The sequence below is a fragment of the Panthera tigris genome, chromosome B4 (assembly GCF_018350195.1).
Source record: "Panthera tigris isolate Pti1 chromosome B4, P.tigris_Pti1_mat1.1, whole genome shotgun sequence".
NCBI lineage: Eukaryota > Metazoa > Chordata > Mammalia > Carnivora > Felidae > Panthera > Panthera tigris.
In genome coordinates, this window is record NC_056666.1 from 117452015 (window position 1) to 117466693 (window position 14679).

Here is a 14679-nt window from a genome sequence, read left to right on the forward strand (position 1 = left end):
TACGTAAATGATAGCTACAATCATAATAAATTCCTTAGGCTTACACTCTCAGGCACGGGAGACTGGCCTGTCACAGTGGGTAAGGGGAGCTCATGCTTCCTTGCCCTCCTTTCTTTCATCTTTCTCCGTACATCCCTCCCCACTAGGGCCCCCATGACCACATACACGTACAGTAGCATTTTCTTGGTCCCCCTCGCCCAGGGGCTCGGCTGGAATACAAACTTTGCCACCATCTCTGACAGGCCTTCCCGGTACCAGGTGCCATCTGCCCGCTTCTTAGCAACTTTGTCCCTCTTTCTGTTCTCACATGAAGGAGTTACAGCATCCCAAGGGGCGCAACTCAGATCCGAGCACAAAACACTTCACTGAGGAAGCAATACCGAAACTGGCCACGAACAATGTACCTTTCCCCAGGATTAATGTTCCCTTTTCATAACTGCTGATCAAATTAAGACTATAATGTGAGAAAGCAGAGAATGGCAGAGAGGAAACTACAGAGTACAGAGAATCCCCCCCCACCCCCATAGCCAACCACACTTGTGGTTTCGTGAAGCGAAAATAAAATTAAAGGGAGAGGGAAAGAAAGGAACCAAACTGATTAGGTGCTGGTATGCAGTTTAGAAAATCAGTTTAACTGAGGTTAAAAAATCAAAAAAAGTGCTGTGGTGGTTCCTGTGATTGGATTTAAAAATTCATCTTCTCCGATAAAACCCACTTTGTCACTCTGTTGCCCTCTGTCCTGCCTCCAAGTCATTTTGATGCTGGCTCAATAGTCTCGGAATCATGTCTCCTACCTCCATGGCCAGAATGACTGCGATGTTCAGTTAGTGACAATCACCATCCTAGGCTCACCAGGAAGAATCGTAACCAAAAACATGGGCTTGGGGGCAGTTAAATGTAGATTCCATTCCAGATTCATCCCTTTCGAGTTATGTGGCTTTGGGCAAGTACTGGAACTTCTCTGAGTGTATTTCCTCATCTGTAAAATGGGTTGAACACCTAATTCACAATGTAGTTTATGAGGATTGCATAAGATCTGTAAATTGCTTAGCACACAGTTGGGGCTCCACAATCCACAGTTCCTTTCTCCTTGACACCTGAAGATATTAATTTTGTTTTTGGTTTAAGCTCCTTTAAAATGCAAAGCCCCATGGAGGTGCCTGGGTGGCTGTCAGCTAAGTGTCTTACTCCTGATTTAGGTCAGGTCAGGATCTCATGTGTCATGATCTCACAGTTGGTGAGGTCAAGCCTCTCATCGGACTCCACACTGATCATGTGGAGCCTGCTTGGGATTCTCTCTTTCCCTCTCTCTCTGCCCCTTCCGACTCGCTTGCTAGCACTCTCTCGCTCAAAACAAATAAATAAACTTGCAAAATAACATAAAATGTAAATCCCCATGAAAAGGATAATTCTGCAAGCAATTACCAGTTATTTGCTCCTGAATTGGTTTTAGGTCACTTTTTTTTTTTCTTAAAACAGGCTTTTATAGAGGAAATAGAGCACAAATAGAATGCGCTGGGTCCAGAGTAACCATGGAATCCTGAGGAGAATACAATTCTGTAAGAATTAGAGTCATGAGACCAGAAGCCCCAAGACAATCATACTTCCTTTAAAAACTTAACAATGCCTGGTATTTCCTTCCTGTCTCCTTCCTTCCTGTCCTCCCTCCTTCTCTTCCTCCTTCCCTCTTTTTTTTTCTTTCTCTCACTTTTTAAATTTCAGTATTGTAAATCACGGTGGTTCAATTGTACAAAGAAGTGAGTGAGACGTTTAGAAAAGTGATCTGTTCTCTAAATACAGAATTGAAAGTGTCCTGGGGTGACTAGATACAGTAGCTGTGAGCAGAGCCATGGCTTGAAGTCTTGGCTGTTTTTCTGATTCTTATCTCTTTGGTCAACTTTCAGGTGCTACAGAGAAAAACATACAAACACACACACATGCACATACACATGTGTATGTGTGTGCATACAATACCGTGTATGAAACCATTTATTGAGCTCTTACTATATAGCAGGTACTTATGCACATTATTTAATTCTCAAAAATCAAATTAGGCTTATTTCAATGAAAATTTTCAGAAATCCAATTCAAACAGCTCAATTCGAAAAAAAAAAAAAATTATTGACTTATAGAACCAAAAAGATCCAGGGATTTAAACCTGTCTTTCTCCATCTCCTTTCACTAATTGTCTCTGTCAGGTTCATGCTTAGGCAGGCTTTCTCCAAGACTTCAGCACCTTCCGGTATAATTCCTATCAGCTCAGTTACTCTAGCACCCAGAGATCATTCCACCCAATAATTCCCTAAAATATTTTTAGTAGGAGTTTCATTGTCCCAGTCTGTGTCACATGCATGACCTTGAAACAGCTCCCATGGCCAAGGGCTTCAGTGCTCTGCAAGTCCAGGTGCAGATCCCATATCCCCTCCCCAGGGCCTGAGGTGGGGGATATCCCCTAAAACCACACGTCTTGAGGGTGGAAAGAATGCTCCTTCAAAAATAAGGAAAGGTCTGTTACCAAAAGAGTAGGAATGGATGCCCTGGCTGGTGAAGATGTTTGTTCACTGCAGCACTGTGCAAGGTAGGATTGTTCTACAGATGAAGAAATTGAGAGTTAAAGAGATTAAGTGGCCTGCTGAAGGTCACAGAGGTAGCCAAATGACAGAGCCAGGACTTGAACTGATATCTGCCAATTTCAAGGCTTCTACTTTTATCCAGAGTTTGCTGAGTAAAATGGAGTTTGACACTGAGTGAAGCAGTTAAATACTGGATGGTCTCTAGAATGAGAAAATTCTTTGTTTTGTTGGTTTTAAAGACAATATGAAATGAGCATTCCTTCCCCTTCACTATGTTAGATTCACCATTTCTCACTTCCTTCTTCTGGACAGATACTGGCTCTTCCTATCTATACTTCTTGACAGACACAGCCTCTATGTAAGTTCTTATTAGTAAATTTGGGGGCATATTTATCTGCTTCCAGATTTAAAAAAAAAAAGGGAAGGGGGAAGCAAGAAATTCTTCTCAGCAATGTCAGCCTTGTCAAACTGAAATGTGTGGAAATCTGTGTGTGGCAGCCTGGGGCCCATTGTGGGGATAGATTTTTTTTTTTAATTTATTTCTACATTTGTGTTAAGGTCAGTGTATTCATTTCACAGTAGGGAAGGATGAATTTTGACATTTTTATAAGGGTGATTGATTGGTTTGTGTCCATTTGTGAGACTCAACATGGCAAGAGGCCATGGCTAATGGAAGAGGAAAGAAAAAAAAAACAACAGCCAACTATTTTTGTCAGAAGTCTGCCTATCCCCATTTTGGAAGCTGCCCAGAAATGTTGGACATGAACAAAGATCTGAGAAGAAGAGAGAAAAATTCTCGACACACATTAATTAAAGTACAAAGGGAAAGTTATTGACAAAGATTTCATTTGACATATACATCCCAGTTGCCTCGAGATAGAGTACTCCAACTCCCTTGTCCCCAACCTCTTGCTGATGAACCTGCATTGCTCAAAAGGAAGCATTGCAGAGGAGTGAAATCCTCACAGACGGGCAACATGCTAGACTGTCTGCCCTAGAGCCCTCTTGTCCACACTTCATGGTCTCCATTTAAATTCAGTTATGTGGACCTTCCTTTGGGGAGCAGGAGGCTTCCTAAGCTTTCAGACTAATTATGTATACCCTGACCTTTAGCCTTTACATGATGGTAATCAGAGCACTTAAAATTACTCAGTGGTTGTCTTCCTAGTTGGACTCTAAGTCTGATGAGGCTAAGTGGCATGGGATCTGCTCATCATCGCATCTCATGTGTTAAGAATAGGGCATAAGATTACAGAAGGCATTACCAAATATTTGCCAGAAAAGGGAATGAATTTCGATGCCTGCCTTTTGACATGCCTGTAGCACAGAGCCATGTTTTTGAGGACATATGCCCTGGTTGATATTATCCAACCACTTTCTGGCACCGTGGGTGAAGAAGCAGACTCTTATTATATAGACACAAGTTTTGGGGAGCCCATAGAACTGTGGGCAAACTATACTATGAGTACATCTTATTTGGTTAGGTTATTGCTAAAGAATAAGAGGAAGTCATGAGGTTGGCATGGAATGTTGTTATATCACAGTTCTGAACACTGATTCTTTCCCATTTTATTCGGGAGGAAAGCAAGCTGCATTTCCCTTAATATGCTTATAGATTATCAATAGGGAGAAGTGAACACTTCACTGAAAGCATTTCTCTGTGAAAACAGAACATAGTTCCTTGGTAATTCACCACATTTTTCTGCAATGACATCACCAAGTATTTAACCATAAGGAAGCCTCCATGTTGACTCCAGGACTGCTTATCCCTGGGAACCCATGTGCACTGGGCTTTATTTTAAAGCAGTTGAAGACGACCTGTGTGTGTGGATGTCAGTGCTGGTCATCCCAAAGTGCTAAAGCTGACTGTTCTGATGGTGGTGCTCCTAGGTTTGGGCACTCCATGATTTCACTTATACAACCACAGGGCCAGTAGGTGGAAATCATTTGGTTCTGTTGGCTCCACAGGAAGTGCCTGTGGCTCCACAGGAAGTAGTTAATAAGTTACATTGTCTAGGAATTCAATGGGGTCTGTGGTACCTAGAAGGGTAGTCTCAAATGTTGCATTTTCCTTTTTGGGATTTATCTTGCATACTTGCATATCTTGCATAAAGGGATGAAGTTATTAACTTATGGATGTTTCCTGCCTGTTGCCTAACCATTCTTTTCCCCAAAATAAATTCTGGTTTTGTGAATCAGTTTTATTCTTTCCACTATTCTAAAAATTCCCAGAGTGATTCTTTGGGCTTCTATGTTGTAGAATATGAAAGGTAGGGTGGAGTAGAAAACACCTAATCTAGGAGGTGGTTTATGGTAGCAAAATAGGCCTTGATCAAAGTGCTCTCCTCAGAAGCTATGAGTGGAGGGAAGGGGAAAGAGTATGAGCAGTCGGGAGCACATTTGTGCATTCACACATGCCTTGTAGCATGGGATGGAGGTGCAAAAAGAGAGGAAATGATGTGATGAGGAATGACTTAGAAATTTCCAGAATTTGCAAGATATTGGAAAAGTGAGGACTAATAACAGCTTCCGTGAATTATGTACAGTGGTATGCTTTATGATTTTCAAGAGACATGAAGATGATTGGAAATTCTATTCAGACCACCCTTCTTCGTCTGGAGCTCTACAAGTAGGTCAGGACCCAAACATATAGACTGGGCCCAAAGCATTTGTTCAGTTTCCCACATATGTCACCAAAATAAATGGGCTTCTTCCATGCCTTGTTTCAGGCCATTCTTGAATATTCTTTCCCATATTTCAAAACCCTCCAATCCATATCCCTCCTTCCAGCTCCTCGCACTTGAACCAACCTTGGGGATTTGCCCCTTAAGTGAATTTGACTGTGGAATCTCCAATGGTGGTGAATATCCCATCTGTGAATCCTCTCTTACCTCTCCTTATGAGTATAACTAATAACATGAAGCCAAGGCTTGTCACTCAGGATCAGACTGTTGCTGACTGGCCAAGAGATCTGTATCTGAGCTGGCCCTTGGAGTTGGGTTGAAAATGTACATGGATCTCATAGTTGATGGCCGCTTCAAATGAACCTCATTGGGTTTGCCTCAATAACCCTTTCCAGTGTTGCCCTTCTGAACATAATCTAAACTTCTGGAACTATGGTTTACTACTCCATCCTAAATCATCACTTAGAAAGAAGTGTATTCCCAGTGCACAACATGCTTTGTGCCCTTTTCTAAATTTGCCCTTTTCAAAATTCAAAGGATAGTGTCACACCTGTATTTTTCAAAGGTTTAGCCAGCCCCACTCCTTTCTTCTTCAAAAGCCCAACTCTTCCTCCTTCTCCCAAGTCTGTTCATTTCTCTCTTCCCTTTTCACCCATAAACATGGATTCTACCGTTCAACCTCCTTCTCAGAAGCACTGCTGCAGGCCAAAGGAGGACAGCAAACCAGCTAAGAAGCTTCTCTTTCCAAGGTTTAGCAATTGGCACAGTATTTGACACACAGTAGGTGTCCAGTATGCTATTATCGAATGAACAGTTCTGCTTCGAAGATTCCTTGGGACTGTGCCTCTCACAGTATCAGGTGGAATGAAGAGATAAGTTATTTAATTAACCTACTTCTAAATTCCTCAGCAGTGTTGCATAGGGTTTTATTCATTCAAACAATACGATCTTCCTGGGCTCTAGGCAACATCTGGGACCCACAGTCTTATCTTCATTCTTCTTTCAGATGGATAAAGAACTTGCATTTGGGTAAGTCAAAGACTTTGGTTTACATCTGGCTCTATCACAATATACTTGTGTGACTTTAGGGAAATGATCCATGCTCACAGACTCTTATCTTGTCCATCCGAAAAGTGGGGATAATAATGCTTTCCCTCATAGTGTTACAATGAGAAGGGAATGAGATAAGTAAGCATGGCACATGGTGAGTTTTGAATAAATGGTCCCTGCTGGTATTGATTGATTCGCTGAAGAATCTGTTTTGGAAAATTAGGAGTTTCGAGTAGATAAGTTAGCACAGATGCGTTTTAAGGAGAAAAAAAACTTTGTTTTTATTTTTATCACAAAACTGTTGCTCCTGCCTCCCTCTGCACCTCATCAATTCTGTTTTGAAACAGTCTCGCTGCTGGAAAATTCAGGCTCACCTTACTCAGGCAGGGGCTAATTTCCTCCGTAGACAAAGGCTTCTCATAATCCTGGGCTGAATAGCTCCTCGTAGGTTTGGAGGCCATTAGTTGACAGGAAGCTCCACAAAGTAAAATTTTCATTTCATTCAACGTGTTTGTTGTTTTCCTAGGCATAATGGAAATAGGTCTATGGTCACGAGTCCTGCATCCTGGGCCACTGCCCGTAGAGGAAAACTATCACTAATTAGCACCTTTGTGCTGGCCTGTGGAAGGGCTGCTGTGGTTTTTTTTTTTTTTTTTTTTTTTTACCACTTTCCTCCCTTTGGCAAACATCTCTGGAAGGCTAGTCGTAAATGCTAATGAAATCACCATTTCTGTTGGAAGATGCAGTCCCAGAACATTTGAAAGCTCAAACACTCTCTTTGCTGTGTGATGCATTGTCATGTATATTAATATGCTTTTGAAACCTGCTTTTTATATCATTTGAAATCTATTTAAAGGGCATTTGTCCGAAAGCAAGGCACTGCCTATGATGTTTCTCGCCTTTCCATCAGCGGGGACAACTCATCCTAATCTCCTGGTGAGGGTAGAATACATCGTCTTTATCCTTTGAGTTTCAAAGTACTTTGGTGATAAGAACTACATAAATACACAGTTGGATAGATGCAAACTGTCCGTGTCTCGAGAGGGAAATATGAATAGGAATACCTGATGCAGCTGTTTCGAGTGGTACCCTTTCTTAGAGCTATGGCTTTGATAGGACAAAGCACCCACCCAAACCAGAAAACCCAACACCGAAAACCTAAACAAGCGATGTAAGAACTATAACATTTCACATTTCGTATTAATTTCCCCGGTAAAGGATGTCATCTACTTTCTGACCCCTAGCAAAGAGGTCGAGGGTGTCAGGCTAAGAGATCAGACACACATCCTACCTAAGACTCTATTTGAGGCCAAGTAGAAGAGAAGAAAGAATATACCCCACTTAATAAATGACTGGAACATTGGCTGAACACTCTCTGCAGAGAGTGAATTGGTCCTGGTTCCTTCTCCCACGTTTTAAATTCCAGCCTCCTGGTCCCTTTTAATTTTGTTGTTCTTGTTGCTCCTACACAGACCCATCCCCTCACTTTATCTGTGAGCACACGCTGGTGTCTGATGCTTCACTATGGAGTTTCGGGTCTTGACAGCGTTTCCCATCACAGTGTGAGAATTTTCTATTTTCCCAGGCCCTTGAGATCAGCTCTGTCTTTTGTGAGAAGGAGGCTTTTAAAAGACAGCTGAAGTGGATAAGAGCGGCGGCCGGCTCGTCAGGGAGGGGCCACGCATGAGCTGCCAACCGAGGCATTAGCCCTGCTCCAGCTCAGTTCTGGAATAGCTTGTTTTGAGGGGTTTGGCTTAAGCCTATGGAAATAAAAAGACTTTTCACTTCTACCTGTCCCTGGGATGGGCCAGAGTTACCATTCAGTGAGCACAGGAGGCCCCGGCCAAAAGGAAAACCAACAAAACTTATTTTAATTGAGCAGTGGAGTCCCACAGCACAACAGTGCCAACGAGGTCAGACAAATGCAGCCTTTCCTTTCTTGGCCCTCTGCTTCTTCCTTGGTTTATTTATCTATTCAATAACGCCATGAACAGCAACTTGAAGTCTTCTCTCCCTGAGACTTCAATGCCAGGAGTAGACTTCTGAGCAGGAGTTTCTGCAGATCAGTCGACAAGATTGTTGTTCAGGTTAAGGAAAGAGAATGACATGTGTGTAATACAAGGGAAAACCATTATGCAAAATCAGTATCTCCTTAAATACAAATTACACTGATTAGGTTGGGACAACAGAGGGACCGATCTCTGAAGAAGTGAACTGGCTTATTGTGATCATTATTTATCCTCTCAAAATAATCTTTCATGAGGTGAGTCAAGACATTTTTTATGCCCCAGAGCTGACCTCCCTCTACTTCTCTACTTTTTGGGCTGTGGCTGAAGGACTAATATATCATAAGAAGATTATTAGGGTGGCTTAGGAATTGGAAGCTGGCATTAATATGAGCTCAGACTGTCCCTTAAAGTCAGTTGTGAGATAGCACAGAGGATGTGAGGACTAGAGGCTTTTATTGCGTGGCTCTGTGGGAAGCAATGCAATGGAAGGAACATTAGTATTATTTTTGGCTCAGGTTGCAGTAAAATTAATCTTCATTTTTCATTGTGCTGAAGAGAGCAGGCAAACACAAAGGCCTCTATCAGAAGCATGCGTTTCTATACGATAACACTTTGGAATAAAATCTTCATTTTGGTGGAGATGGATTTCTGTATTTGGAGATTTTTGAGTTTCTGCCCCGAGTAAGAAGCAATACAATATATGTAATCAAAAAATGCAAAAAGATACTCATAGAACGCCATTACTACCTACTCTTGCTTGTGAAGAAAAACTTAATGAAAAATGATATTAATATTCAATCCTATATTTTAGCAGTATTTGTAACTCTGTTCTCCAATGGGAACAAAGAGTATGCTGTTAGCTGGAGACTAAAACATCTAAACATTTAAAGTTCTCCAAAGTCTAAAAGGAAATAATGTATGACAGTTCCTTGGCATGATGGTTCGGCTGGTGGAATGAAATGTTAGCCTTACTGTAGCCATGGAAGCAGAAGAGGCTCTGGCATGGGTATTAAGAGTGCCAGGTATTTGATCTTGGTCCTGAATAGCAGAAGAAGAGCAAGAAAGGGATAGGACACTGGAAGAAGGCTAAATGCTGTAGGCACATATTTATACTTGGATGTGGATACGGTAGGCAGCTTCTGAAATGGCCCCTAATTATTTCTGTCTCCTGGTTTTCATGCCCTTGTGTAATCTCCTCCCCTGAGTGCAGTGACTCAATTCTAATGAATAGTATATGGCAGGAAAGACAGAATGTTGCTTCCAAGATTAATTTACAAAGAGATGGTGACTTCTGTCCCACTGTGCTCTCTCTGGTACTGCCTGCTTGTTTGCTCTGATGAAGCCAGCTGCCATCTTGGGAGCTAATCTATGGAGAGACTCAAGTGGCAAGGATCTGAAGGTGGCCTCCAGCCAACAACAGCAGCCCTCAGTCCAACAACCAGCAAGGAACTGAGTCTTGCCAACAACCATGTGACTGAGGTTGGAAGCAGCTCATTCCCCAGTAGAGCCTTGAGATGACTACAACTCAGACTGACACTTTGATTCCTGCCTGTGAGACATTCTGAGCCAGTGGACCCAGCTCAGCTGCACCTGGATTTCTGAGTCACAGACACTGTGACATAATACATGTTGTCCTAAGCCACTAAGTTTTGGGGTAATTTTTTACACAGCCATCTATAATGAATATAGCGGAGAGCTGAAAGTTCTATCAAATTAGATATCATTTCTGGAATGACTCAAGCCTTGCTATTCTCCTATCAAAGCATAAAAACATACAATAACAATCTCATTTATGGCTGGTCACCACCTTTTCCTCTTTTTCTAGCCACTCTCAGGCATTCCACTTGGTTAGGGTCTGGCTCTGATCATTGTGGTGCTGTGTTTGATCCCTTGAATCTTCTGGATCTTTTGGATCGCTGTTAGAGCCAATGATCACATGGGGCAGGATGATGAAGAAAAGTTACCACAGATGGAAAAGCATCTCATTCCTAAAGTTCTCAAGAATTTGATTTCAGTTCCAGAGTGGTAAAAGCATTAGACCAAGTCCAGGGAGTTCAACTCAACAATTGAAAACCTCCTGCATTATCTCCTTGACAGCTGTGTATCTTGTGCCCACCAAATGGAAGGCACCATGCCAGATCTCTGAGGAACACCAAAATAAATAAAATAGTCCCGGTCCTTTATGGATGTCCAGTGTAATCAGGGAGGTAGACGTACCCATAAACAACTCTAATATGAATGTGGCACAAACATCTGAGCGAAGTAATCTCTGGCTGCTTCTGATTAAACGACTAGGGGAAAGAAAAGTTTGGGGAAATTATTTTCTATGAGACTCTGATAACTTTGGGACAATCAGGAGAGGTGTTTTTTTTATTAATAGGATTTAATTTTTCTGGAGGAAATTGAGTAAGAGGAGACTCAAATGTAAGATATTGGTATACTTCTGACAAGGTGTGGCTTGAGCCATGCTGTCATGTGATGATCATTGTGTAACCTCCAGAAAATTTGATTAAATGCCAAAGCTCAGGATGGCTTCTGAGTATAAATTGGGATTAAGTTCAATAAATATTAGAGAAGGAAAGATTCATAAACTTTAAAAGACATTATCCCAATATATAATGAGTATAGTTTGAGGTGGGAAATAGAATGGTAGTTAAATATTGCCCAGGATATAGTGTGAGCTTAGAGCTAACTTAATTAATGTCCTGTTTCTCCCACTTTTAGCAGCTTGTGAGAGCAACAAGTAATCCTTCTCCCAGGAGGCAGTCAGGCCTCTCATGGAAAATGGGCTTTGGCTATAAATTTCCACATGCTAACAGGACAAAAAGATGGAAGATAGAAAAGCAAGGGTTATGTTTCTGCCCCTTTCCAAGGTCATGTGCCCACTCCTTCTTTAATCTACTCTAAGATAGAAAATACTGATCATATTGGTAGGATCACTGGATGCTGATTAGATCCTATGTGCTAGATGGTAGGTTTGTTTTGTGTTAGATTGTTATTCATATACCTCAGACCCTTTTCTTCTATCTCATTTCTCTGTGTGACTTGGGGTTAGGCTGAGGAGAGTTTTATTTGTTTGTTTTTGTGTTTTAGAGAGAGAGAAAGAGAGGGAGAGGGGCAGAGGGAGAGGGAGACAGAGAATCTTAAGCAGATTCCACACTCAGCATGGAACCCACATTAAGCCTGATGGAAGGCTCAGTCTTACGACTCTGACATCATGACCTGAGCTGAAATCAAGAGTCAGGTGCTCAACTGACTGAGCCACCCAGGCGCCCCGAGGAGAGCTTTGAGCCAAGACCTGCCACAAGGACCCCAACTATCTTGCTGGTACTCTTTCTCCTTATAGCCTTTTTGGAAGTTCTATTGAGACTTAGTTGAGAGAGGCCCTCCATAGGCCCAGGGACTAATCTATAAGCTCCAACCAAGTATTGCCATAGTTCTGAACTGACACACAATGCTTTGTCCCCATTGATGATTGACACCTTTCTTATTTGGCTATTGGTCCTTATGTATGAATGTATGTATGTACGTATGTATATTCCTTCAGAACTTCAGATCTGCTGTCATGAAGGTATATAGTGCTGTGGAGTTTTAGGGAGAAAGGACATTAATTTTGATAAGGAAATTTAGGAAGACTTCATGGAGATATGAGGTGATTCTTGAAGAAATGGTAAGATTTGGTTAAGTGGATATGAAGTGTCAAGGCATTCCAACATGTTTCAAGTTTGGCAGGATAGCTCTAGTGGCCATGTGGAGACCGTATTAAAGCTGGAAGCAACTACAGGTATTAGGAAGCAGTTGTCATAGTTCTGAGATGAACCTTACAAGATACAAAGAGTAATGCTATACAAAGAGTGTGTGGTGTCATCAGAAGTGGCATGAAATGGGTAATTTTTTGATAGAAAAGACAGCTTTAAAACATCTCAAACTTGTGATTTTAAGATAGATCTTAGGCTAGAAGAACACGAACTGTGTTTAAAGCATTGTATCAGGCAAAGAAGTACAATAAAAAGGAAACAGAATGCTCGGAAACCTCATTCGAGGAGACTTACATATAACCTATTCATTCAGAAAATACCAAGATGTTCAAAATGAATGAAAAGCACTTCTGAAATAATTCACCTTATAAGTACAAGAGATGTGGTTCTTCCATTGCCAATGTTGAATTGTAAAGAACAGCACTGAATGAAGATGGTGAAGCAGGGGGAGCTGAGGATGAATGTACTGATATGCTCAAGCATGTTCAAGGACATGGAAGAGTACATTCAATTGGTGAGGATTATTTATTTTCATTCCTGGGCATTGTATTTGCCTACGAAGATTCAAAGCTGAATAATAGAGAGTTCCTACCCACAACAACCTTACATCTAGTATATGTCATCTGGAAGAAGTAAGCTCTGAACAACTTGAAGGAGATAAGGTGCATCATCGGTTCATGGAAAGAAATGGGTTGCTTGTTCCCGCCAGGAAAAGAGGATTGTTAAGTGGAAAGGATGTAGAAGTGACTGAGTAGATACCGTTGGTAAGAGATGAAGTTTGGTGAGTAGGTAGAGGCCAGATTTTAGCAGATTTAAGGGCCAAACTGAGGATTTTGGTAGAAGTCTTGGTGATAGGCAGGTCATTACACATAGAGTAACGAGTGGTTGCTTTTTAATAAAATCTGAAGGGTGCTAAGAAGATTCCCTCTTGAACTAAGGACATCCTCTTTGAAATGGACCATTACTTTTCATAGCAATAAACTCTCTTATAGCACAACTACCTTAGAAAAGCTAACATATTAAACTGGCCTTCAATCATTCACACCTATACTGGCACTTGAGATACTATAATGCTTTTTCCGATATGAATTTCTCCAAGGTAAAGAGTTTTCAGAAACCAGGAGATGACTGAAAGAGATAAAGAGAGTGGAGAGAGAGAGAGAGAGGGAGAACAGTTGTGGCTATTGCCCAAGAGAGATATCCTGAGTTGGGTACCTCAGGAGGGCCTATTCCATAAAGAGAGAACAGACTGATAAGACTGAGCAGAGGTGGATTAGAAAGTTAAAGAAAAATGGAAGTGAGAGATAAACCAAAGTTTACAGAAAAATTTCTGTTGGAGGAACACAGAAAAAACACCCACCAAGATACCTCTCCTCTTGGAATCATTATCCTGAAAGAAAAGTCAACACAGATGTTGCTAATGGGCCTCTCCTACATGGTCATCAGTGATAGCCAACTAATGGGTTGTCATCTCAGGATAGGGCAGGCCAGGAGAGCTACGGATGGTATTGGGCATGGCTGGAATGTCAAGAGAGAGAGAGGCAATATGAACAAAATACCACATCTGGGGTTTCTATTAGAATAGTAGAGTGGTCAGCAAAATTTTTCTTTAAAGGTCTACATATTAAATATTTTAAGTTTTGTGGGCCATATGGTCTGAGTTGCAAATAAAAAACCTCTTTTCTTATTATAGTGCAAAAGCAGCTGCAGACAGCACAAAAATGGATTAGGATGTTTGTAATCTAATAAGATGCAACTTACAAAAATAGTCTATAAGCCAGATTTGGCCTATAGGCCATAGTTTGCCAACTTGGCATAGAACAAAGTATCCTATTGCTATGTATGTATGTATGTATAAAATTTAAAGATAGATAGATGATAGATAGATAGATGATAGATAGATGATAGATCAAAGTAACCAAGCAAGGCCAGGTTCAGCACATCCCAGAAAACAAGTAGATATAGGTAAGGTGAAGAGTCTAGAATCAGGATGTAGGTATCAGAATCAGGCAGGATGGCCTAGAAGAGCTGCTGTGTCTGACTTTGGTAGGACTTCTTGTTCAGAATTGAGACATGCCAAGACAAATGGATGAGAATGGTGACCAGGGGAAATCTCAAGATGAATACTTAAGGAGCTGGGAGGAGAAGGAACTAACGTGGCTTATAGGGAAAAGAGCATATAACCGTGTATACATACATGCAACTAACATTAAATACCCTTCTCTATGGACAGGGGCTGGCAGATACAACATTGGCTGGATATTGGCTGCAAAATGGCACCATACTAGAGCATCCTGCCCATTCTAACAAGCACCAATTTCTCATGTCTCTATGTCCCTCAGCCCAGGAGTTCAGCCCCCTCACTAGAAGTGCATTTATTGATATTCCACATGGTTAATTCATTTCTAAATTTCTTCATAGAATTCAAAAGAGCAGTTTGATTTGGAACATTCCATTTATACTCAGAGAATGAGACTAATTCGTCTTTTATGCCTTTCTGCTTCGCATGCCAAATAAAACTCAAATTGTCATTTTTTGTTCAGAACCGAATGCCATCATGAAATTGTTTATTTTTATCATTTAAAATAATTTTTATTCTAGATGG